This window comes from Pristis pectinata, chromosome 9 (assembly GCF_009764475.1).
Source record: "Pristis pectinata isolate sPriPec2 chromosome 9, sPriPec2.1.pri, whole genome shotgun sequence".
Classification (NCBI taxonomy): Eukaryota; Metazoa; Chordata; class Chondrichthyes; order Rhinopristiformes; family Pristidae; genus Pristis; species Pristis pectinata.
This window is the reverse complement of record NC_067413.1, coordinates 63,136,677-63,152,324: the sequence shown is the minus strand read 5'-3', so window position 1 is coordinate 63,152,324 and position 15,648 is coordinate 63,136,677.

The following is a 15,648-nucleotide window of genomic DNA, read 5'->3' as shown; positions in this document are numbered from 1 at the left end:
CAATCTAGGAATTCCAGGATCTTGACTTGGTTATTGAAAGGATAGGCGGTATATTTCCAAATCAGGAAGGGATTTTTGAGGTGATGGTGTACTTATAACACTGGTGCTCTTGTCCATGGTGGGACAGGGAGGCGTTGACAAAAGAAGCTTGGCGATTTCTGTAGTCAGTGGAGCATGCTATGATTGCACTATTCTGGTGATCAAGAGTTGGATATTGTGTGAGTATTGATTAATTCCATTAGGCAGGATTGTTTTAAATGCCGTAAAAAAACAGAAGAATGGTGAGTTTTCCATCACACTACAGCTTTGTACTTTATAGATGATAAAGAATCTTTGTGGAGACAGAGGATGAGCCATTCAGAGTACCCAGCTGTTCCAGCTGAGTTTCAGGTGAATGATCTAGGGTATTGGTGAAGGATCTCAGAGATTGGAATGGTACTGAAGATAATTGAGGCTTTTCTTGTGGGATAGAGTTATGTTGTCACTTAATAATCGCCTAATAGTCTAACATTAAAAGTAGGTATATTGTATTTGGATTTCCAGAAGGTGTTCAACAAGATGCCTCATTTAGGGTGAACGCACAAGATAAGAGCCTTTAGTGTTTGAGGTAACATTTTGGCATGGATGGAACATTGGATAACAAGCAAGAAGTGGTGAAAATAGATAAAGGAGTCATATTATCATTGGCAAAGTGTGATCAGTGTTGAGCCTGCAACTGTTTACAATATGTTTTATTGACCTGGTGGAAGGAAGCAAATATATGGTAGCCAAGTTTGCAGACAACATAAAAATAGGTGGGAAGGCAAGTAGTAAGAAGAATACAAACAGCTTATGGAGAGATATTGATAGGTTAGGAGAATTTGCAAAACAAAAATGCCATGTGAGAAAATGTGAAGTTGTTCATCTTTGAAGGAAAAACAAAAGAACGGAGTATCATTTAAATGTAGAAAAACTGCTGAAAGTTGCAGCATAATGAGATTTGTAGGTGTTCATGCATGAAGCCAGTACACAACTGCAGCATGTAATAAGGCAAGCTCATGGAATGTTGGCCCTTATTTCAATGGGCTTTGGAATATTAAAATAGGGAAGTCTTACTGCAACGGTACAAGTCACAATAACATCACATCTAGGGTGCCGTGATAATTGTTGGTCCCCTATTTAAGGAACAATATTATTTTATTGAAGGTGGTTCAAAGAAGGTTCATAAGGACAGGTTAAACAGTTGGGACTCCACTCATTAGAATTTAAAAGAATTAGAGGCAATCTTATTGAAACATATAAGATTTCATGAAGGTGAGACAGGGTAAATGTTGAGAGGCCATTTCCTCTCATGGGAGAGTCAGGCCACAATCATAAGAAAGTGCTGATTTAAGATTAAGAAGAGGAAGGATTTCTTCTCTCAGATGGTTGTGAGCTTTTGGAACTTCTTGGCAGAGAGAGCTGTGAGGACAGTGTCCACAGATATACTGAGACTGAGACAGCTAGTTAGTTAGTCAGTAGGAGAATCAAAGGTTATAGGAAAAAGGCTGAGAAGTGGACTTGAGGAGTGTTGGATCAACTGTGATCCTATGGATCAGTGGTGTCGGCTGAATGGCCTACTCCTAGAGTCATAGAGTCATAGAGCACTACAGCACAGAAACAGGCCCTTCGGCCATCTAGTGCATTCCGGCCTGGTTTTCTGCCTAGTCCCATCTACCTGCACCTGGACCATAGCCTTCCATACCTTTCATGTACCTATTCAAACTTCTCTTAAACCTTACAATTGAACCCGCGTCCACTTCAGCCGGCAGCTCATTCCACACTTGCACCACCCTCTAAGTGAAGTAGTTCCCTCTCAGATTCCCCTTAAATATTTTGCCTTTCACCCTAAACCTATGACCTTTAGTTCAAGTATCACCCAACCTGAGGGGAAAAAGCCTGCATGCATTCACCCTAGCAATACCCCTCATAATTTTGTATACTTCTATAAGATCTCCCCTCATTCTCCTGTGTTCCAGGGAATAAAGTTCTAACCTATTCAACCTATCCCTGTAATTCAGGTCAAGTCTCAGCAACATCCGTGTAAATTTTCTCTGTACTCTTTCAAGCTTATTGATATCTTTCCTGTAGGTAGGTGACCAGAACTGCACACAGTACTCTAAATTTGGTCTCACCAACGTCTTATACAACTTCAACAACATCTCAACCCCTGTATTCCATGCCCTGATTTAGGAAGGCCAATATGTCAAAAGCTCTCTTTATGGCCCTATCTACCTGCGATGCCACTTTCAAGGCAATATGGACCTGTATTTCCTTTGTTCTACTGCACATCTCATTGCCCTACCATTCACTGTGTAAGTCTTACCCTGATTTGTCCTCCCAAAGTGCATCACCTCACACTCGTCTGCAATAAATTCCATCTGTCATTTTTCAGCCCATTTTCTCAGCTGGTCCAGATCACTTTGCAAGCTTTGATAGCCTTCCTCACTGTCCACTATGCCCTCAATCTTGGTGTCATCCACAAATTTACTAATCCAGTTTACCACGTTATCATCTAAATCATTAATATAGATGATAAAAGACAATGGACCCAGCACTGATCCCTGCAGCATATCACTAGTCACAGGCCTCCAGTCAGAGAAACAACCATCTACTGCCTCTCTCTGGCCTCACCCGCTAAGCCAACGTTGAATCCAATTTACTACTTCATCATGAATGTCAAGCAACTTAACCTTCTGGAGCAGCCTCCCATGTGGGACTTTGTCAAAGGCCTTGCTAAAGTCCGAGTAGACAACGTCCACTGCCTTCCCTTCATCAACCTTCCTGGTATCCTTCTTGAAAATCTCTGTTAGATTGGTTAGATATAACCTACCAAGCACAAAGCCATGTTCACTGACCCTAATCAGGCCCTGTCTATCCAAATACTTATGTATCCTGTCCCTCAGAATACCTTCCAATAATTTACCCACAACTGACATCAGGCTCGCCGGCTTATAATTTCCTGGCTTATTTTTAGAGCCTTTCTTAAACAACAGAACAATATTAGCTATCCTCCAGCACCTCACCCGTGGCTAAGGATGTTTTAAATATCTCTGCCAGGGTCCCCACAATTTCTGCACTAGCCTCCCACAAGGTCAGAGGGGACACCTTGTCAGGTCCTGGGGATTTATCCATCCTAATTAACCTCAAGACAGCAAGCACCTCCTCTTCCATAATCTGGATACAGTCCATGACCTCACTACTCTTTTTCCTTAGTTCTATAGACTCTGTGTTTGTCTGCCAAGTAAACACAGATGCAAAAACTCTATTTAAAATCTCCCCCATCTCTTTCAGCTCCACACATAGATGACTATACTGATATTCAAGAGGGCCAATTTTGTCCTTTGCTATCCTTTTGCTCTTAATATAGCTATAGAAACCCTTTGGATTCTCTTTCACCTTGTCTGCCAGAGCAACCTCATGTCCTCTTTTAGCCCTCCTGATGTCTCTGTTAAGTGTTCTCTTGCATTTCTTATACTCCTCAAGCACTTCATGTGATACCAATTGCCTATACCTGATATGCACCTCCTTCTTTACCAGGGCCTTAATATCCCTCGATAACCAAGGTTCCGTAAACCTGCTAGCCTTGCCTTTTATCCAAACAGGAACATACGGATTCTGTACACTCAATATTTCACTCTTGAAGGCCTCCCACTTACCAAGCATTTCTTTGCCAGAAAACAACCTATCCCAATCAACGCCTGCCAGATCCCTTCTGATTCCATCAAAATTGGCCTTCCTCCAGTTTAGAATCTTAACCCTAGGACCAGTCCTATCCTTTTCCATAAGTATCTTGATCATTAAATCCAAAGTGTTCCCCTACACTCACTTCTGTCACCTGCCCTGTCTCATTCCCTAAGAGGAGATCCTGTATCGCACTTCCTCTAGTTGGGACCTCTACATACTGATTAAGGAAACTTTCCTGAACACATTTGACAAACTCGATCCCATCCAGTCCTTTAACAGTATGGGAGTCCCAGTCAATATGTGGAAAGTTAAAATCACTTACTGTCACAACTGTATATCTCCTGCAACTGTCTGCTATCTCTCTACAAATTTGCTCCTCTAAATCCCGCTGACTATCGGGCAGTCTATAATATAGTCCCAATAACATGGTCATCCGATTTTTATTCCTCAGTTCCACCCAAGTTGTCTTGGTAGTCAAGCCCTCCAGTATGTCCTCACTGAGCACTGCTGTGACGTTTTCCCTGATGAGTAATGTCACTCCTCCCCCTTTAATACCCCCCCCCCCCATCATGTCTAAAACAATGGAACCCCGGAACATAGTCCTGCCCCTCTTGCAACCAAGTCTCATCAATGGCCACAACGTGATAATCCCACATACGGATCCGTGCTCTAAGTTCATCTGCCTTACCTACAATACTCCTTGCACTGAAATAGATGCAACTCAGAACATTAGTCCCACCACGCTCAACCTATCGGTTTCCATCTTTGCTTGTAGTTTTAACATCTGCTTTCCCCACAGCCTCTCCACTTGCTGCTCTGCCATTCTGTTTCCCATCCCCTGCAATTCCCCCCTCAGCAGCACTAGCAAACCTTCCCGCGAGGATATTGGTCCCTCTCCAGTTCAGGTGCAAACCATCCCATTTGTACAGATCCCACCTGCCCTGGAAGAGAGCCCAATGATCTAAAAATCTGAAGCCCTCCCTCCTGCACCATCTGCTTAGCCACATGTTAAACTGCACTATCTTCCTATTTCTTGCCTCACTAGCATGTGGCACAGGTAGCAATCCTGAGATCACCATCCTGGAGGTCCTGTCTTTTAACTTAGCACCTAACTCCCTGAAATCACTTTGCAGGACATTGTCACTTTTCCTGCTATGTCATTGGTACCAACGTGTACCACAACCTCTGGCAGCTCCCCCTCCCCCTTAAGAATGCTATGGACTCGATCTGAGACATCTCTGACCCTCGCACCTGGGAGGCAACATACCATCCAAGAGTCTCGTTCTTGTCCACAGAACCTTTTGTCTGCTCCCCTAACCAATGAATCCCCTATCACTACTGCTTGCCTCTTCTCTCCCATTCCCTTCTGAGCCAAAGAGCCAGACTCTGTGCCTGAGACCTGACCACTGTGGCTTTCCCCTGGTAGGTCGTCCTCCCCAACAGTATCTAAAACGATATACTTGTTATTGAGAATGGCCACAGGGGTACCCTGCACTGACTGCCTATTCCCTTTCTCTCTCATGATGGTCAACCAGCTAACTGCCTCCTGCAACTTAGGTGTGACTGCTTCCCTGTAACTCCTTTCTAACAATCTCTCAGTCTCCCGAATGATCTGAAGGTCATCCAGCTCCAGCTCCAGGTCCCTAACACGGTCTGTAAGGAGCTGCAGCTGGATGCACTTCTCACAGATGTAGTCATCAGGGACACTGGAGGTCTCCCTGACTTCTCACATCATGCAAGAGGAGCACACCACTGCACTGGCTGTCATTCCCACTGCTCTACCTGTGCAATTATAAAGAAAGAAAGAGAACTTTACAGAACCTCACCTTAGCCTCCATCTCTTCACACCTAAGCCTCTTGAGCCAAAGCCTCAGCTCACCACTCTTACACTGGCCCACTCATACAATGGCCACTCCTGTTCCTACTTCTAATGATCTTATGGTCTGATCATATAAAACAAATTCAAAAGGTATTTTCCTTCTTGCACTTCTCTTCTCTTTCAGTTCTTGATGTGGTACAGTTTCATGGTTGACCATCTCACCAGGGAAACTCTAGGTTTATTCAGTCCAAAAGGAGCTCTTGTGAAATGTTGATATGTTCTCAACAAATATACACCATCTTCTTTTTCCAGCAAGCTTCAATGGTAACAAGTAGAAGTGGATGTGTTGGTTGATTTTCTCCCCTTAGCATTATAGATTGTGTAACTTTGTCTGCTACTCCAGTTTAAAACAGCTATCTCAGCACAGATCAGGAATCATAACTTGACTTGTTAGTCTGTACAGCTTTATATTTCACTGGGCAGTGACTTTAAGTGTTAAATAGTTGGAATAACTTGCTTTATGATTGGCTCTTTTAAACGTTTACTGTAAAACTGTTCAAAGATATGAATGCTGTGGCATTTCTAAAGAGTGGTATATTTCTATAGCTAATTGAGGGAAACTAAAAAAGGTCAAGAACTGAAAAACCATGTCACAACATTTAATAGGCAACTTTTGCAAAGTTAACAGCCACATACACTAATTGCATACCTTATAACATCAAGCTTGGTTCAAGTCCATAAATGTTGCTAGTAAGATTCACAAAGTATGACATTTCTAAAATCAATATATCTATGACCTTTTGATCTGCTGATTTCTAGGAGAAATTGCTCCAGACATCACTGGACCAATCCGATTTAAATCAGATCAGAAGACTTCAGCATTTTAGTTCCATATTGATCACTACAGATTCATAAAGCAGCACACTGGCTTTGACCTACAAGCACTTGTCAGTAAGTCACAAATATAAAGTAGACATTCTCCATCTCTAGGTGTTTGAGATTAAAGTCTATATGTTAGGAGCACACTATAATTCATTCCTGGAGACAAAGTTTCTTAAGTCTGAATCATGTATCTACCCACAGAAAAAAAGCAAATCTCCAGAAGGAAAAATGTGTTTCTGTTGAGAACTCTTTACAAACTTTGCCAGTAACACTTACATTTCAAGCCATTTCTGGTTCCCTACCTAATTATCTACTTCTTAAAATCAATATACCTTCTGTTCATGTTGTAGATTACAAAGTCATATATTGAGTTAATCTATTAACATCAGTCGCAACAATAAATAGCATTCATGTCATTTCAGAAGTGGGCAGATTTTGCAGATTTTTAAATGATGATACTGATTTTCATGATTCTAAAGTAAATAAAAGTGCATCACACCAAACATGGATACTTTTCCCATTCTGAATTGTCAATGCTATCTCCAGGTAAAATATATTTTAAGAAAAAGATTAGATTAGAATAGTTTAGTTTATTGTCATAAACAGCAGGGTGCAATGAAATTCCTTGTTTTCATGAAGCTCACAGAGTAAACAGCATACATGGTAACAATAAATCATATTTACTTATTTCTCAGTTGAATGCAGAAAAATTATTTTTCCCATAAATTTGCAATATAGTTTGAGTTTTCCCTGACTCATTGCGATTTAAAACAACTCAAGTAACTAAGTGAAGTCTTTTATAATTCAGAAAATATATTGATGTAACAATTAAGAGCTAAGTTTAAAAATATACAGTTTCCACAGATGCTTCATCTGGGTTTTGCCTGCAGATATATATTGGAGTGTGCAACCATTAATTTATGCACATCATTACACACATTTTTTTAATGCAGCCATTATTTATGCACTTCACTAATAGCCATCTTTCCATTAACAAAAAAGAAACTAGAATAATCACAGTGAAATGCTATATTGGAGACAAATAAAAGATTTTCTTATTAAAGTTTTGTGAGACTAGGAACTAACAAGTCTGTATTCTGTCCTGATATTTTACGCTTTACAACGGCAAAAAAATCCTTAAAGACATTTCCTGAATGCACAATCATGATTTATTTAGAAGGTAACCTCAGAAATGTATGTATGCTCAAGCTGTTGTAAGTTATTTAATTTATTGTAGCATTTATGTGATTTTCCAGGACCCCTGAGAATCAGGATTGTTTGTTAATACATTGCTCAGATTTTTTTGTTATCATTATTACAGTGATTATTGCATCTTTCAACTTGTGTATTATCAAAACTACCATGGGTTTGTGCATCAGCATTCTGCAGAGCAGGTCAGTAGAAGGCTATCTGTAGGAGGCAGACTCTAATCAGGCTAAGTTGTTTTGTTGCATATTGAAAATAACAACAATTTGTATAAAATATACTTAATGTAGAAATAAAGAGAGAACAGCTAATCTCAAAAGCAAACTCCTCCTGCATTATTAATGTTTCCAAGCACAAACGACATGGCTGTCACCGACTTCATCTGGGTGACTACATGGATGAGTGTGTGCCGTCAAGAACATACCGAGTTTTCCCAAACCAGAAGCCCTGGCTGAACCAGATTTGCAGTCTGCTGAGGGCTAGTTCTGTGGCATTCAAGATCGCTGATCCAGAACCCTACAAGAAGTCCAGATACAATCTATGGGAGGCCATCTTGAGAGCGAAAAGGTCATTCTGTGTGCAGATAAGAGACACAGTCGGATGCATATCAGCTGCGGCAGGATTTGCATGCCATTACTTCCTATAAGGCGAAACCCAACAGCATAAGTGGCAGTGATGCTTCACTCCCTGATGAGCTCAACACCTTTTATGCACACTTTGAAAGGAAGAATAACACTACACCTATGTGAATCCCCACAGCATCTGGAGACCTTATGATCTCTGTCTTGGAGGCTGATGTCAGAACATCCTTCAAGAGGGTGAACCCTCACAAGGCATCAGGCCCCAATGGTGTACCTGGAAGGGTACTGAAAATCTGTGCTGACCAACTGGCTGGAGTGTTCAAGGACATCTTCAACCTCTCACTGCTGCAGTCAGATGTTCAAAAGGGCAGCAATCATACCAGTGCCCAAGAAGAGCAGGGTGAGCTGTTTAATGACTATTACCCGCCAGCACTCACATCTACTGTGATGAAGTGCTTTGAGAGATTTGTCATGGTGAGAATTAACTCCTGCCTGAACAAGGACCTGAACCTGCTGCAATTTGCCTGCCACCATAACAGGTCTACAGCGGACGTAATCTCACTGGCTCTCCACTCTGTTTTGGAGCACCTAGACAACAGCAAAACATACATCAGGCAGCTGTTTATCGATTACAGCTCAGACACAACACCATCACCGCCTCAGCACTAATCAACAAGCTTCAAAACCTGGGCTTCTGTACCTCCCTCTGCAACTGGATCCTCGACTTCCTTATCGGGAGACCACAGTCAGTGCGGATCAGTAGTAACATCTCCTCCTCACTGACAATCAACACAAGTGCACCTCAATGATGTGTACTTAGCCCACTGGTCTATTCTCTCTACACATTTGACTATGTGGCTAGGCACAATAAGTTTGCTGATGACACCACTATTGTTGGCGGAAACTCGATGGCAATGAGGAGGCATACAGTAGTGAGATAGGTCGGCTGGTTGAGTGGTGTCGTAACAACAACCTCGTACTTAACGTCAGCAAGACCAAGGAATTGATTGTGGACTTCAGGAAGGGGAAGCTGGGAGAACACACACCAGTTTTCAATGAGTGGTCATCAGCGGAAAGGGTGAACAGATTCAAGTTCCTGGGCATCAACATCTCAGAGGATCTACCTTGGGCCCAACATATTGATGCAATCACAAAGAAGGCACACCAGCGGCTCTACTTCATTGTAAGTTTGAGGATATTTGGTATGTCATCAAAAACTTGCAAATTTCTATAGATGTACAGTGGATAGCGTTCTGACTGGTTGAATCAACGCCTGGTATGGAGGCTCCAATGCACAGGATCAAAAGAAGCTGCAGCTCCATCACGAACACAATCCTCCCCACCATCGATGATATCTTCAAGAGGCGGTGCCTCAAGAAGACAGCATCCATCATTAAGGACCCTCACCAACTGGGACATACTCTCTTCACGTTACTACCATTGGGGAGGAGGTACAGGAGCCTGAAGACCCACGCTGAATGTTTCAGGAAGAGCTTCTTCCCCTCCGTCATCAGATTTCTGAATGGTTTATGAACCTATGAACACTACCTCATTATTCCTCTTCTTGCACTATTATTTATTTTTGTAACTTAGTCATTTTTATGTCTTGCACTGTACTGATGCCATAAAACAACAAATTTCATGACATATGTCAGTGATAATAAACCTGATTATGATTCTGGCATAGTGATGTTATAGACACATGTGGTTCTATAAGTCTTCAAGCTGGTCAGGCACTTCGAGACATATATGTAAGATATGGGAAGCCAGACTCACATTTCTGTGACCACTTCTGTATTTTCTACAGTGTAGAATGTTGCCAGCTTCTGACCTAATAATGACGAGGAGGGACAAAGTGATATTGCATTAATAATTTGGCTTTTTGTATTGTGGAAACTGCAAAAGGCATCTTGTCTGAGAAAACACTGAGGACATCACCTCTTGGCTTTCAATATTACATGTGTTTAGGTGTTCATAGTTTCCTTCTGCATGACAGATTAACCTTTGTTACAAGGAGATTTACAAAATGACAAGAGCTGAAAATAATGAGCTTTCCTGGAACACTACTGGATGAAACAAAAAACCTGACCTCAAATGCAACTCTCTCCCTCACTGTCTTTTCTGTAAAAGCATGGACTAGAAGCATAATTACTACTGATGAGCGCTGGGCTTTCAATAATCAAAAATGATTGTGTAATTGAACATGGTCAGGATGAGGAGTTGTCATAATATGTGCTGCAAGGAAGAAGCATCAGATGCAGTACCATCACAATTTATCTTTGAAGTCAAACTAAGGAAAAATCAGCAATACTCCATCCTCCATCAGAGGTGGTTTATCTTTCAGAAATGTTGCTCTGCAGAGCAGAAAAAAATTATGTTTTCCAGCAAAATTATTTTATTTAAAGGAATAAACTGGAATATTGCATTGGAACGTTGTTGCCTAGAGATTGGAATTCAACATTTTTTGATGGGCTAAATATCCAGAAAGGTAACCTGCAAAAACTCATGAAACTGGGGAAAATTCATTTTAAAAAATCATATGGGGGTTTTTACCCTGAGTCATGTGGTAAAGCTCGATCCAAAGAGGTCAATCCAGGTGTTCCCAAACCAGAAACAGTGGATGAACCAGGAGACTGCAGCTTACAAATCAGGTAACCCTGATCTATACAAGAAATCGAGGTATGACCTTTGTAAAGCAATCAGGGATGGCAAGAGACAATACCAGCCCAAAATTGAGTCCCAGACCAGCTACCAGTTGTGGCAGGGCTTACATGCTTTAGGGTCAGAAAACCGTTGAGTCATACAGCATAGAAACAGGCCCTTCAGCCCAACTGATCCATGCCGACCACAGTATCCTCCCTGCTAGTCCCAGTTGCCCGCATTCGGCCCATAACCCTCCAAGCCCCTTCCCTCCATGTACCTATCCAAATGCCTCTTAAATGTTGCAAGTGTACTCGACCACTTCCTCAGGCAGCTCATTCCAGGTACTCACTACCCCCTGTGTAAATAAGTTAGCTCTCAGGTCTCTTTTAAATTTCTCCCCTCTTACCTTGTATCTGTGCCCTCTAGTTTTGGACTCTCCAACCCTGGGGAAAAGATTATGACCGTCCACCTTATCCATACCCCTTATGAGGTCATTCTCCTAAGTTCTAAGGAATAAAGATCCCGCATGGCTAACCTCTCCCTATAACTCAGGCCCTCTAGTTCAGAGAGCATCCTTGTAAATCTCTTCGGCCCCCTCTTCAACTTGACAACGTCTTTCCTATAACAGGATGACCAAAACTGTACACAATATTCCAAGTGTGGCCTCACCAATGACTGAAAAACTGCAACATTATGCCCCTACTCTTAAATTCGATGCCCTGACTAATGAAGGCCAGCATGCTAAGTGCCTTCTTCACTACCCTATCTACTTGCGTGGCCACCTTCAGCGAACTGTGCACTTGTACTCCCAGGTCCCTCTGTTCCACAACACTCGTCAATGCCCTGCCATTCACTGTACAAGTCCTACCCTGGTTTGAATGTCCAAAATGCATCACCTCACACTTATCTAATTTGAAATCCATTTGCCATTCCTCAGCCCCTCTCCCTAACAGATCAAGATCTCTTTGCAATTCATTGTAACCTGCTTCACTGTCAACAAGACCCCCTAATTTAGTATCATCGACAAACTTGCTAATCGTACTAATGTACATTCATATCCAAATCATTTACATACATAATGAATAACAGAGGTCCTCAAATTTCAGGACTTTAACCTATGGACCTGTTCTATTTTTTCCCATAACTACTTTAAAAGTAATAGAATTGTGGTCACTGGCCCCAAAGTGCTCCCCAACTGCCATTACAGTTACTTGACCCACCTCGTTCCCAAAGAGGAGGTCCAGTATTGCTCCTTCCTGAGAAGATTCCTCTATATATTGCATGAGGAAACTGTTTTGGATGCACTGCACAAATTCTGCCCCATCCAGGCCCTTAGCACTCTGGACGACCCAGTTGATTCTGGGAAAATTGAACTCTCCCACTGGAACTACCCTACCATTCTCACAACTACGTGCAATTTCCCGACACGTCTGCTCCTCAAGTTCCCACTGACTACTGGGGGGTCTATAATCTCGCCCTACTGAGGTGACCATCTCCTTCTTATTTCAAAGTTCTACCCAAATGGCCTCATTAGATGATCCCTCAAGAATGTTGTCTCTAAGCACTGCTGTTATGTCTTCCCTTATCAAAAGGGCAACATCCCCTCCCTCTTACCTGTTCCTCTGTCACCCCTAAAGCATTGGTATCCAGGAACATTGAGCTGCCAGTCCTGCCCTTCTCTCAGCCATATTTCTGTTATGGCCACAATATCCCATTCCCAAGAGGGAATCAGCTCATCCGCCTTACTTGTAAATCTAAGTGCATTGAAATAGATGCAATTTAAAGCAGAGGTCCTTTTACTGTAAACATGACTATCCTGGTTGCTAGGCTTACACGCTTCAGTTACTGCACATATCCCTGTCTTCTCATGGGCTTCGCTCTCTCAATTCCCACCCCACTGCCAATATAGTTTAAACCCTCCCTGGTGGCAAAAGCAAATTTCACTGCTAGTATATTGGTTCCTCTCTGGTTCAAGTGCAACCCGTTCCTCTTGTACAGGTCATCTCTACCCCAGAAGATATTCCAATGATCCAAGAACCTAAATCCCTGCCCCATGCAGCAGCTCTTCAGTCACGCATTCATCTGGCCTATCTTTCTATTACTGGACTCACTAGCATGTGGCACCAGGAATAATCTGGAGATCACTACCCTCAAGGTCCTGCATTTTAACTTCTTACCTAACTCACTGTACTCATTCTTCAGGACCTCATCCCTTAATCTGCCTGTGTCATTTGTACCAACATGTATAATGACCTCTGGCTGTTCGCCCTCCCCCTCAAGAATTTTCTGCAGCTGCTCGAAGACGTTTGACCCTGGCACCCGGGAGGCAACACATCATCTTGGCGGCCACAGAATCTTCTGTCTGTTCCCCTCACTATCAAGTCTCCTATCACTATCGCCCTGTCTGACTCTTCCTTTCCCTCTGAGCCTTAGAGCCGGTCACAGTGCCAGAGGGATGACTACTGCTGCTAGCCCCTGAAAGAACATCCCCCTCAACAGTATCCAAAGAGGTATACCTGCAAATGAGGGGAACAGCCACAGGGGAACCTTGAATTGATTGCCTACTGCCCTTACTTCTCCTGGTGGTCACCCATCTAACTGAAGCCTGGACGTTTGGTGTGATCACCTCACTAAAACTCTCAGTCTACGAAGACATCAGCTTCTTGGATGATCCTGAGTATATCCAACTCCACCTCCAGTTCTTTGACCTGGACTGTCAAGAGCTGCAGCTGGGTGCACTTCCCATATAACAGCTACAAAATGAAGTCGGGCAGCATTATCAACCAACAGCACATCCCTTCCTGATGAGCTTAATGCACTCTATGTATGTTTTGATCAGAAGGGGAATGCAATGTTGCCACCCATGCCGACAGCCTTCAAGGTACCTGTACCATGGTCACCATTGCAGATGTCAGATCAGTCTTCTGGGGAGTGAACCCGTGGAAAGCATATGGATATGTCAGGGTGGTCTTCTTTGGAACAGAGTTCTGACTGAGGTATACAGAATTATGAGGGGTATGAATAGTGTAGATAGTGAGAAACTCTTCCAGAGGTGTCTGTGACCTGGGGTCATTGTTTTAAAATGGATAAGAAATTAAGGGTAGTACAAAATACTTTTTTCACTCATAATTTGGTTGAAATCTGAAATGCCCTTCCTGAGGAGGTAGTGATGGCAGGTACCCTCACAACATTCAAGAAGTAATTAGATGAGCACTTGAAACACTATGGTATAAAAAATGCAGCACACAAAAAATGCTGGAGGAACTCAGCAGGTCAGGCAGAATCTATGGAGGGAAATTAATAGTTGATGTTTTGGACCTAGACCCTTCATCAGGACTGGAAAGGAAGAGGGCAGAAGCCAGAATAAAAGGGTGGGGAGATGGGGAGGAGTATGAGCTGGCGGGTGATAGAGGGGTCCGAGTGAGAGGGAAAAGATAGGTGGGTTGGGGAGGAGGGGGGTAAGTGGAAATGGTGTGAGAAGCTGGGAGGTGATAGGTGTAAGAGGCAAAGGACTGAAGAAGGTGGAATCTGATAGCAGACGACAGTGGACCATGGACCAGAGAAGAAAGTGGGGAACCAGAGGGAGGAAGTTATAGGTGAGGTTATATGGGTAGGTCATGAGGGTGGGGGAGGGGAAAGTGAAGGGGTAAAGGGGCCAGAAGGATAAGGGAAAACAAAGGGGCAGGGGGAACAGAGGGGAGTGGTTACCAGAAGTTAGAGAAATTGATGTTGATGCTGTCAGGTCAGAGACTACCAAGATGGAATATGAAGTGTTCCTCTAATCTGCATCTAGCTATAACTTGGCAGAAGGGAAGGCCTTTTGTCGACTTGTCAATGTGGGAATGGGAAGTGGAGTTAAAATGGCTGGCCACCAGGACATCCTGGCTGTTACGGTGGATGGAGCGAATGTGCTCGATGAAGTGATCCCCTAATCTGCGTCGGGACTCACTGATGTAATAAATTGATACCGATGGATTCACATGTGAAGTGCTGCTGCCTCACTTGGAAGGACTGTTTAGGACCCTGAATGGTGGTGAAGGAGGAGGTGTAGGGGCAGGTATAAAATTTGGGACAGTTACAGGGGATGCCTGAAGGGGGATTGGTGGGAAGGGACGAGCGGACAAGGGAGTTGCAGAGAGAGGGGGAGGGGAGGGGAAGATGTGCATGGTGGTGGGATCCCATTGGAGATGGTGGAAGTTGCGGAGAATGATATGTTGGATGTGGATGCTCATGGGGTAGTAGTTGAGGACAAGGGGAACCTGTTGTATCGGGGGGGGGGGGGGAATGGAGTGAGGCCAGACTTTCAGGAAATAGAGGAGTTGCGGGCAAGGGCTGCATCAATAGCAGTGGAGGGGAAAACCCCATTTTATGAAAAAAGAGGACATCTCAGATGTCCTGAAATGGAAAGCCTCATCATGAGAACAGAAGCAGCGAAGACAGAGAAACTGAGAGAAGGGAATAGCATCCTTGCAAGTGACAGGATGGGAAGAGGTGTAGTCAAGGTAACTGTGGGAGTCAGTGGGTTTGTGTCTCCATGGTATAGAAGGTGACAGGCCGAGTGTTGGGAAATGGGATTAGTATCGATAGGTACTTGATAGCCACCATGGACATGATGGGCTGAAAGACCTGTTTCCATTCTGTATGACCCTATAACTCTGTAACTTTAAAATCCTTGGTATATCCCAAAGCATGGCATTATCTCTGAAATATAGGCACTATTATTTTATAACCACATAAAGCAGGGAAGTTTACAATAAGAGACTTGCATTTACATAGCGTTACCCCAGTGAGTTCCAGGAGGATTCACATCTA